This window comes from Polypterus senegalus, chromosome 6, assembly GCF_016835505.1.
Source record: "Polypterus senegalus isolate Bchr_013 chromosome 6, ASM1683550v1, whole genome shotgun sequence".
Lineage (NCBI taxonomy): Eukaryota > Metazoa > Chordata > Cladistia > Polypteriformes > Polypteridae > Polypterus > Polypterus senegalus.
This window is the reverse complement of record NC_053159.1, coordinates 112212575-112232747: the sequence shown is the minus strand read 5'-3', so window position 1 is coordinate 112232747 and position 20173 is coordinate 112212575. Positions and strand designations below refer to the sequence as shown.

General features: G+C 39.1%; 1 protein-coding gene across 5 annotated transcripts in view; it reads right to left on the bottom strand.

The window, feature by feature from the left end:
* srrm3 (serine/arginine repetitive matrix 3) overlaps positions 1-20173 on the bottom strand; it is a 474513-nt gene that overhangs the window by 295697 nt on the left and 158643 nt on the right. The window contains exon 4 of one of the 5 annotated variants that reach the window (XM_039756797.1): positions 27-90. The exons of the other annotated variants lie outside the window; for them this stretch is intronic. The gene's annotated coding sequence lies outside the window, so the exon portion shown is untranslated. The remainder of the gene's footprint in view (positions 1-26; positions 91-20173) is intronic. 5 annotated transcript variants of the gene reach the window in all.

Sequence of the window (20173 nt, the reverse complement as noted above, 5' to 3'; positions counted from 1 at the left end):
AGATAGCTTACACAGGAGAAGTTTACCTGCGGGATATAGACTTCAGACAACAAAAGGCTCCCAATGCTTCCATCTGCATCATAGGGGATGCTGTGGAAAGGGTGAACAGCTTTAATTTTCTTGGAGTGACCATCACTTATGAGTTGAAGTGGACACAATACATTTTGTCTATTGTCAAAAAGGCTTTACTATTTTTCTGCTGTTCTCAATAACATCAACAAATGCATTATACAGTCCATCAGGTGGAATCACACTGTAACAAAATTCTTGGTACCATAAAAATATTTTGTTATAATAAAAATGTAATTATTAATAAATATGGGGAAAACACATATGCTATTGTGGCCAGGGCCATCGGTGATTCACCGTCTCTAACGGCAGTGCAAGGTCAGCTCTGTAGCTGTTCTACTGTGTCTGTTTCTTTTACATTGGTGTAGTCGGCAGGATTTGTTGCTAGGATGAAAGAGCAACAGGACGTGGAAGCCCTACTTCAGGCCATGATGAAAGGGTACTGGCAAAAATCCTTTAACAGAATCTGCCAGGCAAAAAAACGCTTTCAGGAGTATCATAGTATCATGTCCTCCCATTTGGTTTGCAAAGGGCTCCGGCGACCTTCCAGCATCTGGTGGATAGTGTGCTACGTCCCCACAATTCTTATACTACATACATGGATGACATCATCATCTGTTCTGGTACCTCAGAGAAACATGTACAGCACATGTGATCCTGCGTGATCCCAGCACTAAGCAAAGCTGACTGAGGACAAATATTTAGGCTACTTAGTGTGCAAGGGACGACAAGGGCACAATGTGTCAAAGTTGATGCCATCATGAAATGACCCTGTCCAAAATCAAAGCAGCAAGTCCAAGCCTTCCTGCCTTTAGCGCCCTTACCATACCTTACAAAGAAGCAGGCCTCAAATACGACTATATGGGATGCTAAAGGGAACGCCTCATTCTGTGACTTAAAACAGGCCCTTACATCAACACCTGTATTGATGACTCATGGTTTTCTCTGCCTTTTATTTTACAGACCAAGACACAGGTCTTAGTGCCATCCTGAACCACGGGTTCGATGGTGTTTAGCACCCCATCATGTTCCTGATCTGGAAATTACTAGACTGCGAGACTAGGTATACGGTAGTGGAAAAAGAAGTGGGTTATTAATCAGCTAAGGTCCTACCTCCTACCTGGGCTGCGAGTTCACTCTGGTAATTGACTATGCATCCCACAAGTCACTAAATGGTTTTTGAACCTTCAGCCTTATCAGTTTAAAGTCCTCCATCGTCATGGTTCTCTCCATGCCAAAGCCGATGCTCTTTCTGGGTTCATGACCTCAAAGTTTGTACTGCCCGACCAAATGGTTTCAGACAAAAGGAGGGAGGGGTTGCAGGGGTTGGACCCTGTCATGCACATGTACATAGGGTACAGCTGAAGGGCCCTAATGACTGTCATACCACCTTCACACCAGGGGTTGGTGCTGTGTCTTAACATCTTTCTCTCTTTCTTCCTCTGCAAAAGGATGACTGACGACTAGAAACACCTCTTATGTCACTTCCAGTGTCCGTCCACTACAAGGGGGCGCCTGGATGGTTCCAGAGCCATGGATGTGGCACTTCCACCACCCCAGGAAGTGCTGCCAGAACAGGAACCAGGTACACCCAGAGTGCTTTTGGGTGCCCATGCAACACTTCCGCCACACCAGGAAGTGCTGCAGGAAGGCCATCAGGGAGCACCTGGACCACATATGGGTGCAGTATTAAAGGATCCACCTCACTCCATTCAAGGAGCCGGATTTTGGTGGAAGAGGACGGAGTTTGCGAGGAGTGGAGTAGAGGAGGCAATAGAAGGAGAAGAAGAGAACGGACTGAGTTTATTGTGGTGGTTGGTGCACTGTGTGTGTACAGAAAAAAGAAAATAAAAAGCGTGAGTTTTTTTGTAAAGAGCTCTTCAGTCAGTGCAGGCATGGAGCACTGTGAACAATTTTCAATTAAAACATAAGTATAGATTATATTAATTGCTAAATACAAAACTGGTAAACATATAAATGTAAATTTGTTAAAACACCGACAACAATGTAGAAGATGATTAAACATAATGTAAATTGTATCATTTTATTGTAGTGGGCACAGGGCAAATATGGTTCTTGAAAACAGAACTCATGCAGGATTCTACTGTAGCTGTTCTTTTGCTTTTAACATTAGTAAGCAAACAAATTTTACACAAAAGAAGTAGAAAAATAACAGTACTTTGATTTACTCTCATTTACTGATATTCCGTAAAAGCTGCAAAACTGTTACATGTTTATTACTGAGTATTCCAAAAAAAATAGACCACGAAAACATGCTCAACTATATACCCTGTGTTTTGAAAATATGCTTTATTTTCTAATTTTATTTTTACTCATTTTAATGGCTATGACTGCCTGTGAAGACTGGATTACCCTTTTTATATCAATGCATCCGTTCCTTTAGACTGCTTATTCCAGTTCATGGTCATGGAGCATTTTTAAATATGAAATGGATTACTGTTAGTCTTGTATGTGTGGTTTAAAATGTCATTCCTTTATAACAGACCCAAGCACCAAACTTGTAACCTTTTGGGATGCTGACCAGATGCTTTTCTTTAAATTTAATTGGACAAGATTTACAAGAAAGTTACTAAAACACACTTAGTGGGTTAACCAGATCTTGGATTTTCCCTTCAGTTTTTTGATATAGCTTTAAGAGTAGTGAAGCTGATGTATCTTTTTATTTCTTTCTTGCATAGGTGATACTACTTTGGTGTAGGCTGGGTGTCAAGAGGTACCTGACATTATGCAGGGAGTGAGGCACAACTTTCCATTTTTCATTGTATAATAAATCCAGCATATTGCGTGGGCCAAAAAAAGCATATCATGGCCTATAGTTTTTATACTGTTATGTGTTCTGGGCTGGGTTTATTTCAGATTGCACACTTATACAAAAACCCTGCAAATCCTTCTTTTTCGATCAGTTAAAATCAAGGAGCGTGCTAAGGTTAACTGCATTTTGTTTTCATTGCATGCTGTATCTTTTGCTATTTTTCTACATAACGCAATGTCCTAACAGTGTGTTTACTATCGATCCACCCTTACCCAGTTTAAGGTCAGTGAGAGCTGGAGCCCCTTCTACACCATCACTGAGTATACTTACACTCACACTCACCGCCAAAACACACACAGAATGAACTAACCGAATCACCTTCGGATGAAAGTATTGGATTATCCAGAAAAACAGTCATGTAGACACAAGAAGAATGTGGCAAAATCACAAGGACATGCCGCTGGCCAGAATTTGAACTCAGGACCCACAGATCAATTTCTTAGTCTCACTTAAATTAAAATGTGGGACTAAATCATGAATGGGGTCTCATTTTCAGCTTCCACTTCAGCTTTCACCAAACTTCATTTTTATCACATTTTTGTTTTCACCAGTTGCACTAAAAAGGTTGGCGTGCATCTTGAGCTTGTCTAATTACACTTGTTCCTTGCTGGCAAGATGAAGAAATGCAATAGACTTTACAGCTGAACAAAAAGGTGATTTGCTGCGGAACCAGCGAGGCAAGTTGAGTTAATAAAGAATAAGAAACTTAATTTAATAAATTAGTATATATGAAAACATGACTACAACAGTGAAATCTGACTGCTCTGTGTGATAAAAAATAAAGCACTGCAATTAGCTGAAAATGGTGCATTCTGGATTGCTGAATATAAAGGACCATGAAAATTAAGCAAATTGAAGAATCAGAGATATGAGGATAACCAAAAATTGCTAGGAAAGGTAACACCAGCCTAAAGCAACTCATTTTGGATTGGCAAACCTACCCTAACCCTAATCCTTGTACACAATGTTAGGCTCATCTCCTGTCATGCTTGACTCCCGACCACTGTTTCACTGTGACATTCAGAGTTATATTTTCTCTTATTCTCTTTTTCCCTTAAATCATTCCTTTCAAATGCTTACATTTTCTGCTATTTTGGAGAGCTTAAAATTGGTGGGATTTTGAAAAGGCATCCTCATGGTGCCCATTTCACAGCTGTATTGCAAGAGGTTAATTATACACAATTCCTTTTTGCATTATCATCAACCTCCACAATAAAATGTTCTTCTTGTCTTGTTTTAAAAAATAAACCCACCCCAGATAAAAAGCATTTCATAATGATGGATAAAATGACAACAGTCAAACCAGCAGGCAATGCTTGCGCACAATTTCTGGGAAAGAGCCCAGAGTGGATTTCTCTAGAAAATGTCATCATTATCCACTTAACCCAGTATGATTCCTTAATATAGAAAAGCTTAATCTCAAAAAAGGCCAAAAATATATAAAGGAGTCAACAGAAGTGTTTCATGCTCCCATATTGTGAAAGATGAATAGGAAAGGAGAATTCTTTTGAGAAAAGGAATAGGTACTCCACATTTTTTTAATTACACATCGCCTTAGCCTACAGTAAATCTCTAGTGGGTCTCTTGGCTCTCAGCAAACAGACTTCTAATCCTTCTGCCCTGAAAAAGCCAAATCCCTTTCATCAAAGTAGAAATCGTATTAGAAAGGAGACTGGTCTTGCTCTTTTTAACTTTCTGGTCAGTTTTTAAAATCCAGTCATTTTGTTAAGCTATAGTTCTACATTTTGTGTGTGTGTGTTGTATTTCACAATATAAAAGTAGTAAGGAAAAGGAATTTCTGCAAGCTTGTACAGGGAGTTTCTAATCAAGCCACTCTTTTTCATTGTAATGCCTTTATCTCTCTCATGTACTCTTTTCCTGGTTCACATCTTATACATGATAAGGTATATTATTAATTTGTAATCTTTTGATGCACTTTGCTGTATTAATATATTATATTAGCTGAATGAATTTAAACCAAAACATATGAATTGAAGTTCTTATGTGGACAAGATAAAAGCAGAGGCTCATTCATGCAGAGAGTCCTGTGTCACTGTTCATAAATATTCTGATGGTTGTTACCCAAAGCAGAGTAGAACATGTACTCTTGCAGAAGATACTGTCTGACAATGCTGCCTTAAAATATCACATGTAGACCTTATAGTCTTTGTACATGTTAGAGCACGGGTCTTATAGATTAAAGTATGTACAGTAGCTATGAACAAATGAGGAATCAAGAGAGTTGGCACAATCAGTTGTAAGTGCTGGGTCAGATCCTGATTGCCTCCTATGTTAATGCTGAGGCTGCTGGGATATTCTCTGGATTCCTGCATCCCTAAACTGAATTAAGTGAGTCAGAAAACAATTTGACTACTCTAAATTGGCCGTGCAGTGCAAGTGAGTGCAGGTATGTGCGTGTGTGTGTAGGAGTACGCATACTCTTCAATGGTCTCCCTTCTCTTCCAGAGTTGAGTCCTAACAGGCCATCAGTATTTGCTTATTACTGTCACATGTACAGAGTACAATGAAGTTCGTACTTAGATGCATTAATCAACATGCAACACATCACCATTCTCAGGCAGTATAATCAGAGACTGAATTTTATGAGCTGAGAAAAAATTGGAAACTGGGGTAGTTGAACCTTTTCAGTTTAACCAAATGTGGTATTTAAGAGGTGACATGACAGGAGGAGGAGGAGGAAGAGTTTAACATTATGAAGGGATCGTGGCTGAAAACTTGTTAAAGGCAGATTTCACACAAATGTTAGAAAGTTTTTCTTCATAAAAGGAACCACAGACACAGAATGAATTACCAAGTAGTGTGGTAGAAAGAAGAAAGTAGCATTTCAGAGACCTTGAAATCTTGACTTAATTTTTGGAGAACCCAGTGAATAGAGCGGCCTGTTCTCATCACAGTTGTCCTAATGTTCTAATGTTTCTTTTACCCATCTTGCTTCTCTGTCTGTTTGGGTTGAAGTTCAGACTTTTAATTAACAAATGGGTAGATGGAGCTCAAGATTATAACTTTGGATTTGTGTTGGGATGTATTTATGTTTACACCAAGTCAAATTTATAGTGCCTTAGTCCATGTTTTTTACATTGTTCACAAATCTTAGCAATTCTAATCATGCGACTGTCATATAGACTGGTGAGCCCTCCATCACTTTAAATACATTTTCCTACACACAAATTAACACCAATCACCTCCTCAGTGCCATAAATATGGATTGAAAAAGGGAGAAGGGCAGTCAGATAGTGATGTCTTTTGCTTCGGCTACCTTTCTCTCTTTGACCATGAGAACATTCGCCAAAGTTTAAAGATTATAACAAACACTCAAAAACTATAATTGCTTGAAGGATGCCAGCAGCCTTTGAATTTGCAGCATATGCTAACCTCCCTGCATGCATATGTGCACATATTTATACATAAAAGGATTATTTTATCATCTATGTAGCAAAAGTCAAGTGAATTAAAGACAGTTTACTATGGTCTTTCAAACAACAGCTTTGTTTATTATTTCAAGACTCTGTCGTTGGCTGTGCTAAGTGAAGCCTAGCGAAGAATAGCAAGGTCTTGTTGCCATAGTAATTCTTTGCCATAGTAACTTGGGAAGAAACTTGTCAGATGCAAATATTATTTGATGTCTGAGTGAAGTTTATTTCACACCAAAATTCTTAGGTGTGAATGAAATTAATGCACACCAGTCCGGAATATGCTGCTATAGTGTTTGCAAATATGTGCAAATCAAACCTCACCATCAATTCACAGCTCTGGTGCGTATTCCTGATGAGCTATAATGAGTTGTTTTTTACATAGCACAACACAGCTATTATGCTGCAAGTTTTTTGTTTTTTTAATGTTTACAGCTACGTACTTAGATGGGAAAAACAGCTATAATATGGAATACATTGTCCTGCTGGAACAGACCCACGCACACACTAAGAAACAGCAGGGCAAAGCCGTTAGTAGTTTTGACATTGTAGCCTATTAATGGGGCATTGCACATTAGGTTAATTGTGATCTCGAAATTCACCTAATGTGACTGAATGTAGAGCTGTGCATGAGTGTGACTTGTGATGGACTGGCAACCTGTTCGTGGTTGGTGCCAATCTACACTGAGTGCTTTTGGGGTAAGCTATGGCTTCCCACAAACCTGAAAAGGCAAAGCGGCAGAGAATACAGATGGTGGGAGGGATGAATAGTTTTCACTTGCTTTTCAAGTTTTCTTCCAGTACTAAATAAAGGAGATATCTGTGAGTATATAGGTATTATACACAATACCGTATTATACCAAATAATGAATGAAGAGAGTAATTAGATATTGCACCGTGAAAAAAAAACAAGAGTTTTCTCTATAAAAGTATATGTAATGAGTATCTTTGATTAAAAAGCGCAGCTTGATTTTAATCTTCAAAAAGCAATGATTTTGCTAAGGGAAAGCTTACTTGTACATCAGGTTTACTATTTCTGTCTGGCTCTCCAAATTACTGGATTAATAATTACAGTATATATTCCTAGCTGTGTAAGCCCGTGCTGTAAAAAGCATGGGGTCCTCGAAACTATTGAAATCGTAATTGAAAGTTTCTTCGGAGGTTTCGTTTTGCTCGCCTCGCTTGTGTATTAGTGGCGGGAGGAAAAGTATAAGGGATACCGTGTGCCAATGTGCTGACCTTGCTACTGTATAGGCCACTAAGCGAGTGATTCCTTCTTCTGAGGTTTTGCTTTGCTTGTGTATTAGCGGCGGGAGGAAAAGTATAAGGGATACCGTGTGCCGATGTGCTCACCTTGCTACTGTATTAGCCACTAAGCGAGTGATTCCTTCTTTGGAGGTTTTGCTTTGGCCTTGCTTGCGTATCCTCAGAGGTGGAGCCCTTACTCCGACATTACCTCTCACTTCCGGGCCAGACAGAAACACACACACTTCCACGAGTAGACATTTATATTATAAGATAACTGACAGCCAAATAAGAACCATGACCACCTGCATTGTGGATGACATTTTTGAAAGCTTCATCGACAAGACAGAAATCCCTTCATTCTGTCAGATTTTCTTGGCAGTCTGTCCCCCTTGTCTAGAACATCCAATCTGCTCAGTCCATTTTATGGTCATGAGGTTTGATCATAAGTAGTAGGGGAAAATGATCTATATGTGCATTTACTGAAAGCACTTAGTCCAGTTTTAGGTTGGAAAGGGAGTACCCATCCTGGCAGCAATGGCTTCATTGTAAACAATAATCATTTTTACATTGCAGGAGAAAATGATTTGGTCAACATTATGAACATCAAACATGACTTACATGAAGAATGAATGTTTAAACAAATATGACCAGGAATATATATTAAAAAGTGCAATAGCCCAGTGGGAGACCAGTTTGAATTTTGGTTATTGTGCTATGTTATATGTTCTTTTCTTGTTTTCTTACAGAATCAAGGCTGGGGGGCTGTCACAAAATAGGACCTGCTAAAGCCCATTGAAGCATTCCTTGTGTGATTTTGAGTTATGCAAAAAATAATTTGTTGTTGTATATGAATTTTGCACATTCCTTTATATTCATGTGGGTTTATTCCATGTACTGTGCTTCCCTTTGTGTCAGGAGTGTAACTACTTGCCGTAAAGTTAATCAGTTACTTAAATAGACCTGAGGTGGGTGGATGTTGGTATAGTTTGCAGATCCCTGTGACCCTGGAATTGAAAATAGGGACTAATGAAATGGATAGATGGATGAATGGGTGTTCAACATCCATGACACTTGCAATATCTGACTGTTTCTGGAAACATTTAATGGCATATAACAACATGAAATATTGAAGAGTGTAAGTGGTTCTTAACCCTTCTCTGTTTACACAGAATGCGCCATCCTTAACTCAACAGTCCTGTGCAGAATCACAATGGTTTTGAGACTAAACGTTTTTTAAGACCTTGACATTGGCCTTAAAAGCTGTATGGTTCTGCATATTTTCTCCAATGAATTAGTCATCACTTTATTTAATCTTCTTAAATTATCATATTTTCAAAACACTTTACAAGGCAAATCAACTATGCAAAAATAGTCAAATAACATATTCATATACAAAAACGTGGGTATGAAAGCCGGAAAGTTAAGCACTACTTTCTGGAAACAGACATAGAAAGGACAGTATAATACAGAAGTGGAAAAAATTAAAACTGCCCAAGAATAAAAATATGAAGATGAATACAACCATGAGGACACATGAAATGAATACTGAAGCTGTCAGGACCCCATGATCAAAAAAGGCAGATGTCAAAAAGGTATGTTAATTATCACTAGCTATGGGAAATTAAAATGTCTGACTCCAGGTAGTCTATACTGTCACACAGTAAACAGTGGAGGCCTACTCACTTGCATTTGGTTTTAAAAGAAATAACAGTACAGAAACTGCATTAGTTAAAGTAGTAAATGACTGGTGGGTTAATGCAAACACAAGTTGCATACCTTTTCTTGTTCTTCTAAACTGGAGTGTAGCATTTGACAGCATAGACCACAATATTCTTATAAATCACCTTAAATAATTGGATGGTCTTTTGGACAGTATCTTAAATTGGTTTCATTCTTACTAAATGTGTAGAAAATTCTTTGTTAGTTGTGGTGATTAAGGTTTAGGGATCCATGACAATGTATAGAGTGTACCAGAAGAATCTATTTTGGACTTGCTGTTATTTTCAATCTACATGCTCCCATTAGGCCAGCATATCTCGAAACACAAAGTGAACTACCATAGCCATATAGTTGACGTGCAGCTTTATTTAACTATAGCACTAGAAGAACTCCAGGGTTAGCTTAAAAGGAGCCAGCTGCCATACCTAAATGAGTCAGAGTTGGGAGGCAGCCGGCAACACTCATGGCAGGAGAGAAGGAGAGAGAAAAGAGAGACAGAGAGAGAAAGGAATGACTATTCAAAGTCTGTATTTAGCTGTGTTGATTGTTATATTAGACTTGTGTTAATTAAAATACTTATATTTGAACTTGGAGTTTTGTTGGGTCTTGTATATCTGGGGTTTGGGGGCTCAGTGGTGCCCTCAAATTATTTATTTTTTGTTACTTATTCGTTATTATTTTTAACTAATTTATTTTTGTTTTTCTTTTCTTGTAAATATTTTTTGACATCTTGCAAGGCACTTTGAGCTACATCCTGTGAATGAAAATGTGCTATTGATACATATTGTTGTTTCCATTAAAGCAGATTTTTTTTCAATACATTCAGCGGCCTGCCACTTTATAGTATTCTGTACATTCACTGTTCCATTCAATCTGGTGCTGAGGTGTCACCCGTTGCATGGCTACACTCGGGTCCCAATCTGGGATCATGAGTTGGTTTGTTGTGTGGTGGGTGTGGCAATGCGCTGTTGATGTTTGCTGTTTAATAACAAGCTTACATTTATTTCATTAGTTTCTCTAGTCACTCCTCTCATCTTAAGTGGCTCTGTGAAGCTCAGGCTGGTTACATGACTTTATGCAGGGTCAGGGGTGCATTCTTCTGTATTACTTTGCCACAAAACTGCATGCTATGTGTCCTTGCATCCTTACAAAAAGAGTATCACACTACAGTTGTTGATTGTAGTCAATTTATATATACTGTATATATATATATATATATATATATATATATATATATATATATATATATAATACAGATTTTGCTGTCATTAACTGTGTTTTTACTGTAACATCTGATTATTAGGTACAAGTTACGTTCAAATAAATGTGACTTACAGATTGCAACTCAATTGTTTGCAGGTATTCTGAATGCATGACATCTGAAACAGCCGGTTGCGTTTGCTCACTAATCCAGCAGCTTACATCTAAAGTCTGCTTCCCCATTTCATCATAGACCAGGATCAAAAGGAATTCAAATTTTTGTTTGCTCAATAAAAATTGCTCAGAGAGAATAAAAAATTCATGCAGGGTTCCGATTTCTGATTGGACTTTAAAAATGTGTCCTGATTCACTGACCTCTTTTCATCTAATAAAACAGCATTTGCACGTGTTTTGAATTTACTCACACAGTAAAGTAAAAGGGTCTTATAGCAATAATGTGGGACGAAAAATCAAATACCCTGCTTGTGTTAAGGTTACCAACCACTTTGATTTATATATCCAAAAACTGCCATTGTACAAAATATGGTATAGTAACATTTGTAGACAGTGTACATCACACATTGAGATTTGTTTTCCACCACAACATCGCAAGTTTAAATTATGTGTCATTTCAAGCATTTCAATTTGTCAGTCTATGTGGCTAAAATCTAATTTTAGCTCTAGAGCAAAAAGCTGTATGTATCCCAAGATACAAATACTAAAATCATACTGCAGAAAACCATATTCCCCATGAACAAATCAACAAGCAATTTACAGAAAAACTGAAACCTTTATTACCAGTAAAATCTATAAACTCATATGGAGTCACCAGTCCTTAAAAGCATGACTGTATATATTCACTGTTTTTAGAATTATTCAATTTTTTTTTATTACTTTAACTGTATTTAACTTTCATCTTTAGTGAAAAGAACATCTTTGAAAGGAAAACATTAAAACTCAAGCCATGAAGACACTAGATTACTGTGTACTGCTGCTTGCTTATTCTAATTCTGTGCATACGTTTTACGGGCACACTTCATCTTTTTATTTAGGATTTGTAGGTTAGGGGAACTAAACTGGAACTAAGCATAGATGGGATCCCAGTCAATTACTGGACACACTTGGGCACACTTAAATTACCAGACAACATAACTGCATTTATTTGAGCTATGGGAGGTTACTGGAGTATTTGTAGGAAGAAACCCACACAATAATAGCAAAAAATGCATATGTTCTAGCCTAGAATTAAAGCAGTGTTCAAGCGCAATGAGGTGGAAATGCTCCTCTTTCTCTAACTCTCCTCCACCACTACCACCTTTCAGTGCTGTCAGTGAAGTTTAGGTGTTATGGTTCTCCACTACTGAAGGTCTTGACTGTTTTTCACAAGTACTTTATATTTTTCGATACCAGTCCATTCCTTGATGTTAATCGGCTATTCCATTGTTTGCCTTTTTCTACTTTGTTTACCTTCTACATGTTCTTCTTCCACCATACTGCCCTGTAATTTTTATCAAATTGGCATGGGTTTCCAAGTTGCTAATTAAATTGATTTCAGTTAGTCGGAAGCACTAGCAGAGGACTAACTGTATTCTATAAATAATGAGAGGGAAGGGAGATGCACTACCTCTTCGATCTGAATCTTTAGGGCTTCATCTTTAGAATATGACTAAATCTTACTAGCCTTATGTATTATAAGTAATATACAGCTGTTGACAAATTACACCAATGCTAAACTTGGCCTGTGTGTGAGTTGTCATGCTTTGTGATGTACTGGTACCTTGTCTACAGCTATTGACCAGGATAAGCTCTGGCTCCACACCAGGACCCCAAACTGGATTAAGGGAGTGTAAGAAGGTTATTTATTCTATTGCATATGCCTCATGACCTTATGATCAAAAGCTGTTTCAGCCAGTTTATAACTTGTGAACAGAAGACAGTGCAGAGGTGCGTAAAGGATCAAAGACTTTGAGCACAGTCATTCATCAAAAAGACAGCTAGCCAATCAAATGTGTGTAACGTCACCTATCCCAGAGCTCCCATGTGCAATTTCAGCATAAATAATGACCTGTCTGAAGGCCAGCGAAACAACAAAATAGGAACTGGTGGCAGAGATCAAGGAACGTCAGAAAGAAAGGGAAAGAAAGAGAGACCATTCCATTTAAATGTTGGATAACACAAACCTCTCCATCACGCCAATTACTAAATAAAAACGTCACCCTTGACAATGATGATATTTAGTAAGCTTTTCTAAGACTATGTCTAGACTTTTGCTATCTATTTTATCTATTTTGCTATCTATTTTTGTATTATCATTCTTCTATCCATCCATCCATCCATCCATTATCCAACCTGCTATATCCTAACTATAGGGTCATGGGGGTCTGCTGGAGCTAATCCCAGCCAACACAGGGCATAAGGCAGGAAACAAACCCTGGGCAGGGCGCCAGCACACCGCAGAGCTATCATTCTTCTACTAAAGGTATTAATATACTTTAATAAATACCACATTGATTTCACATTTCTATACTCTGTCTTTCTATCTTGAGTGACTGAAGTAATAATAATAATAATAATATATTTTATTTATATAGCACCTTTCCCATGTTCAAGTCACTTTAAAGTAAATATTAGAGTAATTGGTGTGAGAAGATTTCTGCTTTCTTGCTCACATGATTATCAAGGCTGCAAGGTCAATAAAAAAAATATGTGTGTCAGAAGTAAGACCCCATTTGTTGGTAAGTGACACATAACTAAAGGGGTGCTGAGCCTCCATGTGTCTTGGAGAAACATCTGTGCATTTGTTAGTGCTGGTGACAGTGAGTCTCATGTCTCAGGCAGGTTTCTTCCCTTAGCTGGGGTTCAAATTCATGTTTTCTGTCTCTTGCTCCCAACATCTGTCTGTCTGTCTCTTTTGTTAATTTTTTTATTCATTTATTTAGGTTGCTTACGTATGTGCAGCATTCTTTATTTTTGCTTTTGTTTGTGTACAGTATATAAGCTGCCTGCCAATCACCGCCAGGAACTGCATTCCGTCTTATAAATCTACAGGGTCTCTAACAGTTCCTGGAAGTTTATTCTGAATGCGCCATGGAGTGGTGAATTTTTGTGCTTTTGTAAATTCTTTATGCCTTGTGATTTTACTGGGTTTTTTCACCCTTCTTCTCTGTATCTTGGCCTTGCTTTCAGATTCTGTATTAGGACTCTGCTCACCTTGGACTACCTTCTTCTTACAGGTAATCTTATTACAAGCCTTTGTGCTCCATAGAGCTTCATTATGATTGGAATACTGCCTTTCCCTTATTACCATTTTGGGTTTGGCGGTGATATCCCCTCTAATGAGCATTAGTGGAAGTGTTTAGGACTGTATGCTTTGGTACTCTTTAGTGCTTGAGACTCCAAGTCCATGACAAGTGAGTCCCTATGTGGAGAACTGAGGAGTGACAGACATGAGGCATCACTTTTACGTACTTACTACTGTATATAGAAAAGATCCTATGTAGAATACCACAGGGTGACCGAAAGTAGGTCATCACACATATTTGTGTAAATAGGATCTCTGAGCATGTGTGTGTATCTGTGTGTGTTAATCTTAAGGGAGGAAAGTAGAAGAACCCAGTAACAAACTTAGTAAGTCTTAACCCAGCCCATCATAACACACCCTATTATTTGTACATTTTATATATGAATATTTCTTTGTATTTATTGCATGATGTTTCACTGTTTATATTTCATCGTTACGTTTTGTGTTTATGTCATATGTCTTCTTACCATGACAAGTTTGTTAGCATTTACATAGCATGTAAGACATTGAATTGTTGCATGAAGTCAAAGATACAACCATTTGTAACAACATTTTGTTATTCTTTTTAGAAGAGATTATTAATAGGATAATAAAATATCAGTTAATTAAATAACACTCTGATTGATTTTATATTATAAAATTTTAGTAGTACAGTGGAACCTCGTGAACCGAAGTAATTTCCCCCCATAGGATTGTACGTAAATACAATTAATCCGTTCCAGACCGTATGAACTGTATGTAAATATATATTTTTAAGATTTTTAAGCACAAATATAGTTAATTATACCATAGAATGCACAGAGTAATAGTAAACTAAATGTAAAAACACTGAATAACACTGAAAAAACCTTGAACAACAGAGAAAACTAACACTGCAAGAGTTTGAGCTGTAGCGCTACGATCCGCTCGCTAAAAACACTTTTTTTAATGAGTTTTAAGCACAGGGAAAAAAATGAACATTTGAAAAATCCGTAATTTAATAAACCACCAAGAAAAGTAACATTGCAACAATGCACGATACAAACCGATCGCTGTAAACAGAAGTGTAGTGGAGGTTAAAATCCAATAGAAAAAAAGTCTTCATTAAATACAACGAGGTTAAAACAATGCTCGGATCTGTCTCTTTAAAAACAAGCCTTGTGCGTCCAGCCGTCTTTCTCTCTCTCGCACGCGTGTGTGTGTCTCTCTCACGCATGTGTGTCTCTCTCACGTGCGTGTCTGTGTGTGTCTCTCTCGCGCGTGTCTTTGTGTGTGTGTGCGTGTCTCTCTCTCTCTCGCTGCACAGGGAATGCACAGGGAGAGACTGAACATGTGCAGAAATCATCGGCGCGCACAAACCAAAAGGGAAACTGGCTTGTTCGTATACTGAGTCTGTGGTTGTGAACAGATGCAAAAGTTTGGCGAACTTTATTGGTCGTAAACCGATTTGTACGTGTTCCGAGACGTTCGTGAACTGAGGTTCCACTGTATTTGTTGTTAATTAATTGTTTACTGGGACTGAAATTGGATGCCTGCCTTGCGGTCTGGCAAAATGTCCTGCGGCTCCCAGAAAGCAGTCGACGACAACAGACTGGTCACCCGCGGTGGATGCCGGGATGGTGAAGGTAACCCGCAGTCCTCCGACGAGGCAAGCAAAGCAGCGCCGAAACAAGCTGCAACAGGTTGTGGCTGAAGGGTCTGCAGTCGTGCTGAAATTTCAAATTTGCATTTAGAAAAAATAACACTGACATTTTTACGCTTAATCCAATGTGCCTCTGCGGGTATGAGGCAGGAACAATCCCTGGACAGGGCAAGAACCCATCACAGGGTGAACACACACACACACAAACACACACACATATCAGGGGCCAATTTTACATCGTCATTCCACCTAACCTGTGTGTCTTTGGAATGTGGGAGGTGACAGGAGCACAAAACAAAATTATATTTTATTACACTAGATGCTGTTGCAATTAAATGCAATTAAAGTACTTATAAATCCACTAAACCTGCAAAATAATCAATATTTTTATTAACATTTACTCTGGCACTTATGTTTCGGAAAGAAAAACTACTTTTCATCTTCAAATTAGGCATAGCTATTAAGCATTTTGTACAGTGCATATATTGTACCCTTCATTTTATTTCAAAGAAAAAACAAAACAGATCCCATGACAAATTCCTCTGTCCTTCATTATGCTGACAAAGGGGTTTATGCTTCATGAGTATTAATGAGTGGTAAACAGCAAAATGTTAAATTCAAATAAAAACTCTTCAGTAAACCCCCGCCTACATAAACCTGCTAGCAGCAGAGTTACCTGGATAGCGTCTTGTGCCACTTTGAAATCTCTCCAGAAACGTCCCTTATCTGTCACTGACTGTATCTAAATTGCTGTACTTCAGATATGCATCTCTTTGATGTTTTACAAACATCTTTCTGTTGGTAGGGTGTGTGCTTTTTAAATGTTTAAACTGACTGCTTGTGTTTCCACTGTACTGTTCACTCTTCTCACAAACACTGCATCGGATGGCTGTATTTGTTTCATCTGTAAAAAGCAGCAGCACACAATGCTGTGCTTTTAGTCTGCGAATCTCGTACACAGTCTGTGCTTGTACAAGGGGAACCTGCTCATTTCAGTATGTGAGAGTTGAAAGTTCGTTACTATATTTTATACCTTTGCAAGAACCTTTGCTTTTCTTACAGAAAAAAACAGTAATCGATATTTTTAATGGTACTCGATACCAAATGAGTTCAGTTTCAGTATCGAAGTATCGATTACTGTGGTATCGATCTGCCCATCCCTACTTGATGAGTTCAAGTAAGCCCTCACTGACTCACTCACTCACTCACTCACTCACTCATCACTAATTCTTCAACTTTCCGTGTAGGTAGAAGGCTGAAATTTAGCAAACTTATTGCTTACAGCTTACTTACAAAAGTTAAGCAGGTTTCATTTCGAAATTCTACACGTAACGGTCATAACGGTCGATAACGGTCGACAACGTCCGCCATGTTGAACTTTCTTATTTATGGCCCCATCTTCATGAAATTTGGTAGGCAGCTTCCCTGCACTAACCGAAACCGATATACGTACTTATTTCGATGGTATGACGGCACTGTCAGCCGCCATATTGAACTTTCCAACGTCACTAATTTTCCAAATTCCCGTGTAGGTAGAAGGCTGAAATTTGGCAGGCTCATTCCTTACAGCTTACTTACAAAAGTTAAGCAGATTTCATTTAGAAATTCTATGCGTAACGGTCATAACGGTCAACAACGTCCGCCATGTTGAACTTTCTTATTCATGGCCCCATCTTCACAAAATTTGGTAGGCGGCGTCCCTGCGCTAACCGAAACCAATGTACGTACTTATTTCGGTGGTATGACAACACTGTCAGCCGCCACATTGAATTTTCCAACGTCACTAATTCTCCAACTTCCCGTGTAGGTAGAAGGCTGAAATTTGGCAGGCTCATTCCTTACAGCTTACTTACAAAAGTTAAGCAGGTTTCATTTCAAAATTCTACGCATAACGGTCAACAACGTCCGCCATGTTGAACTTTCTTATTCATGGCCCCATCTTCACGAAATTTGGTAGGCGGGTTCCCTGCGCTTAACCGAAACCAATGTACGCACTTATTTCAGTGGTATGATGCCACTGTTGGCCGCCATATTGAACTTTTCAATGGTCTTTGTTACTTATGGGCCCATCTTCAAGAAATTTGGTACGCGGGTTCCCAACGCTAACTGAATCCTACTTACGTACATATATATATATCGCCCATAGCCTGCAGCTCGGTCACCATGTGAGGCGGTGTTGGGTCCCCAATCCCAACGCCTCCCACATTGTTGGCTGCCTGCCTATATAAGGCCGTCCGTCGCTCCAGTCTCTACATTCCCTTCCTTGCTTCGCCATGGGATTCACGTCTCCCTGCTGATAACTACAGCCTTTTTATTTAATCCACGGCTTCTCCACTGTTTTATTGTTCATTTATTACGATTATAGTTATTGTGTAGGTATTTTAGACTTACTTTACATTGTTCAGATACCCATTTCCTTTATCATTCCAGTACCCCCATTAACATGTCTATCGAGGTGATCACCATCGATCAAAGAACTGTCACTTACCGTGTGGTTTCCATGCCCGGAGATGGCAACTACCTTTTCCATTCTCTGTGTTACATATTGCATGGCTATATCAGGCTCACTCTTGATATCCAGAGAAACATTGTGTCTTATGTATTGAATGACTGGGACAGGTTCAAGGTGTGGACTGATGACGGTACAGGTGATAATTATATTACACAGGAGCACTATAAGAATGAAATGCTTAAGCCCTTCACCTATGGATCTGCATGTGAGTTGATGGCTGCCGCTGAATTGTTCGGTTGTCGCTTTCAAGTGTACCGAAATGGCCAAATATTTTACACCTTTCGACAACCGCCAATGCCTCTTAAACATCTTAGATTGACAGGTGACGATTTCAGTAGTGGACACTTCAATGTTTATGAATGTTTAAACTCTCAAAAGCTGGATTTGAAGTTATCGATGAAACCGGTTGTATGCTTAAAACGCTTGACAGATGTTGAATGTCTCTTCAACACAAGTCCTACAAATACTGTTGTAATTGAAACAAACCATGAAACTCAAACCGATTATATATACACATACATATCTTCATATCTATATACATATATACATATCTACATATACACATATATATACATACATACCTATCTACATCATATATACACACACATACATACATACACACACACACACACAAATTATATATATGTGTGTGTGTGTGTATATATATATATATATATATACACTGCTCACAAAAATTAAAGGAACACTTTAAAGAAACACATTAGATACATCAGATCTCAATATGAAGTTGGATATCTATACAAATAACGACAGGGCAATGTCTTAGGAACAAAAGGATGCCAAGTCTTTTAATGGAAATAAAAGTTTTCTGCCTACAGAGGGCTCAATTGTGTAGACACCCTAAAATCAGAGTGAAATGAAGATGTGGCAGGCTAGTCCATTTTTTCAAAAACTTAATTTCTGCTACTCAAAATGCTTTTCAGTATCTTGTGTGGCCCCACGAGCTTGTATGCATGCTTGACAACGCCGGGCATGCTCCTAATGAGACGACGGATGGTGTCTTGTGGCATTTCCTCCCAGATCTGTATGAGGGCATCCCTGAGCTGTTGGACAGTCTGAGGAGCAACCCTGGCGCCTAATGGACCGAAACATAATGTCCCACAGATGTTCTATTGGGTTTAAGTCAGGGATCGTGAAGGCCATTCAATTGTTTCAATTCCTTCATCCTCCAGGTACTGCCTGCATACTCTTGCCACATGAGGCCGGGCATTGTCGCATTAGGAGGAAACCAGGACCTACTGCACCAGCGTAGGGTCTGACAATGGGTTCAAGGATTTCATCTCGATACCTTATGGCAGTCAGAGCACCATTTCCTACGCAGTAGATGTCTGTGCGTCCCTCCATGGATATGCCTCCCCAGACCATCACTGACCCACCACCAAACCTGTCATGTTGAACGACGTGCAGGCAGCATATCGCTCTCCTTGTCTTCTCCAGACTCTTTCACGCCTATCACAGCTGCTCAGGGTGAACCTGCTCGCCTGTAAAAGTACAGGGCCAGTGGCGGACTTGCCAATTCTGGTGTTCTTGAGCAAATGCCAGTCGAGCTCCACGGTGCTGGGCAGTGAGCACAGGGCCCACTACAGGACGTCGGGCCCTCAGGCCATCTTCATGAAGTCTGTTCCTGATTGTTTGGGTAGAGACATTCACACCAGTGGCCCTCTGGAGGTCATTCTGTAGGGCACGAGCAGTGCTCAGCCTGTTCCGCCTTGCACAAAGGAGCAGGTATCGGTCCTGCTGATGGGTTGAGGACCTTCTACGGCCCTGTCCAGCTCTCCGAGAATAACAGCCAGTCTCCTGAAATCTCCTCCATGTTCTGGAGATTGTGCTGGGAGACACATTAAACCTTCTTGCTGCAGCACGTGTGGATGTGCCATCCTGGAGAAGTTGGACAACCTGTGCAACTTCTGTAGGGTTAAGGAATCGCCTCATACTGCCAGTAGAGATAATTACTCAAGCCAAAACTAGCACGAGTGGAAAACCAGCCAAAAAATATCAAGAGGGAGAAACTTGAAATGACCTCCACATGTAAAACCAGTCCTGTTTTGAGGGTTTTCTAATTGTTGCCACTTTAGTGCACCTGTCGTTAAGTCCATGAACACCAATACAGCTGAAAGTGATTAACAATGACCTCAGCTGCTTAACCAACCAGAAAATTATCAGACAGGTTTAATTGATTTCATGCCAGGCCCAATAAAAAAAGTGTTCCTTTAATTTT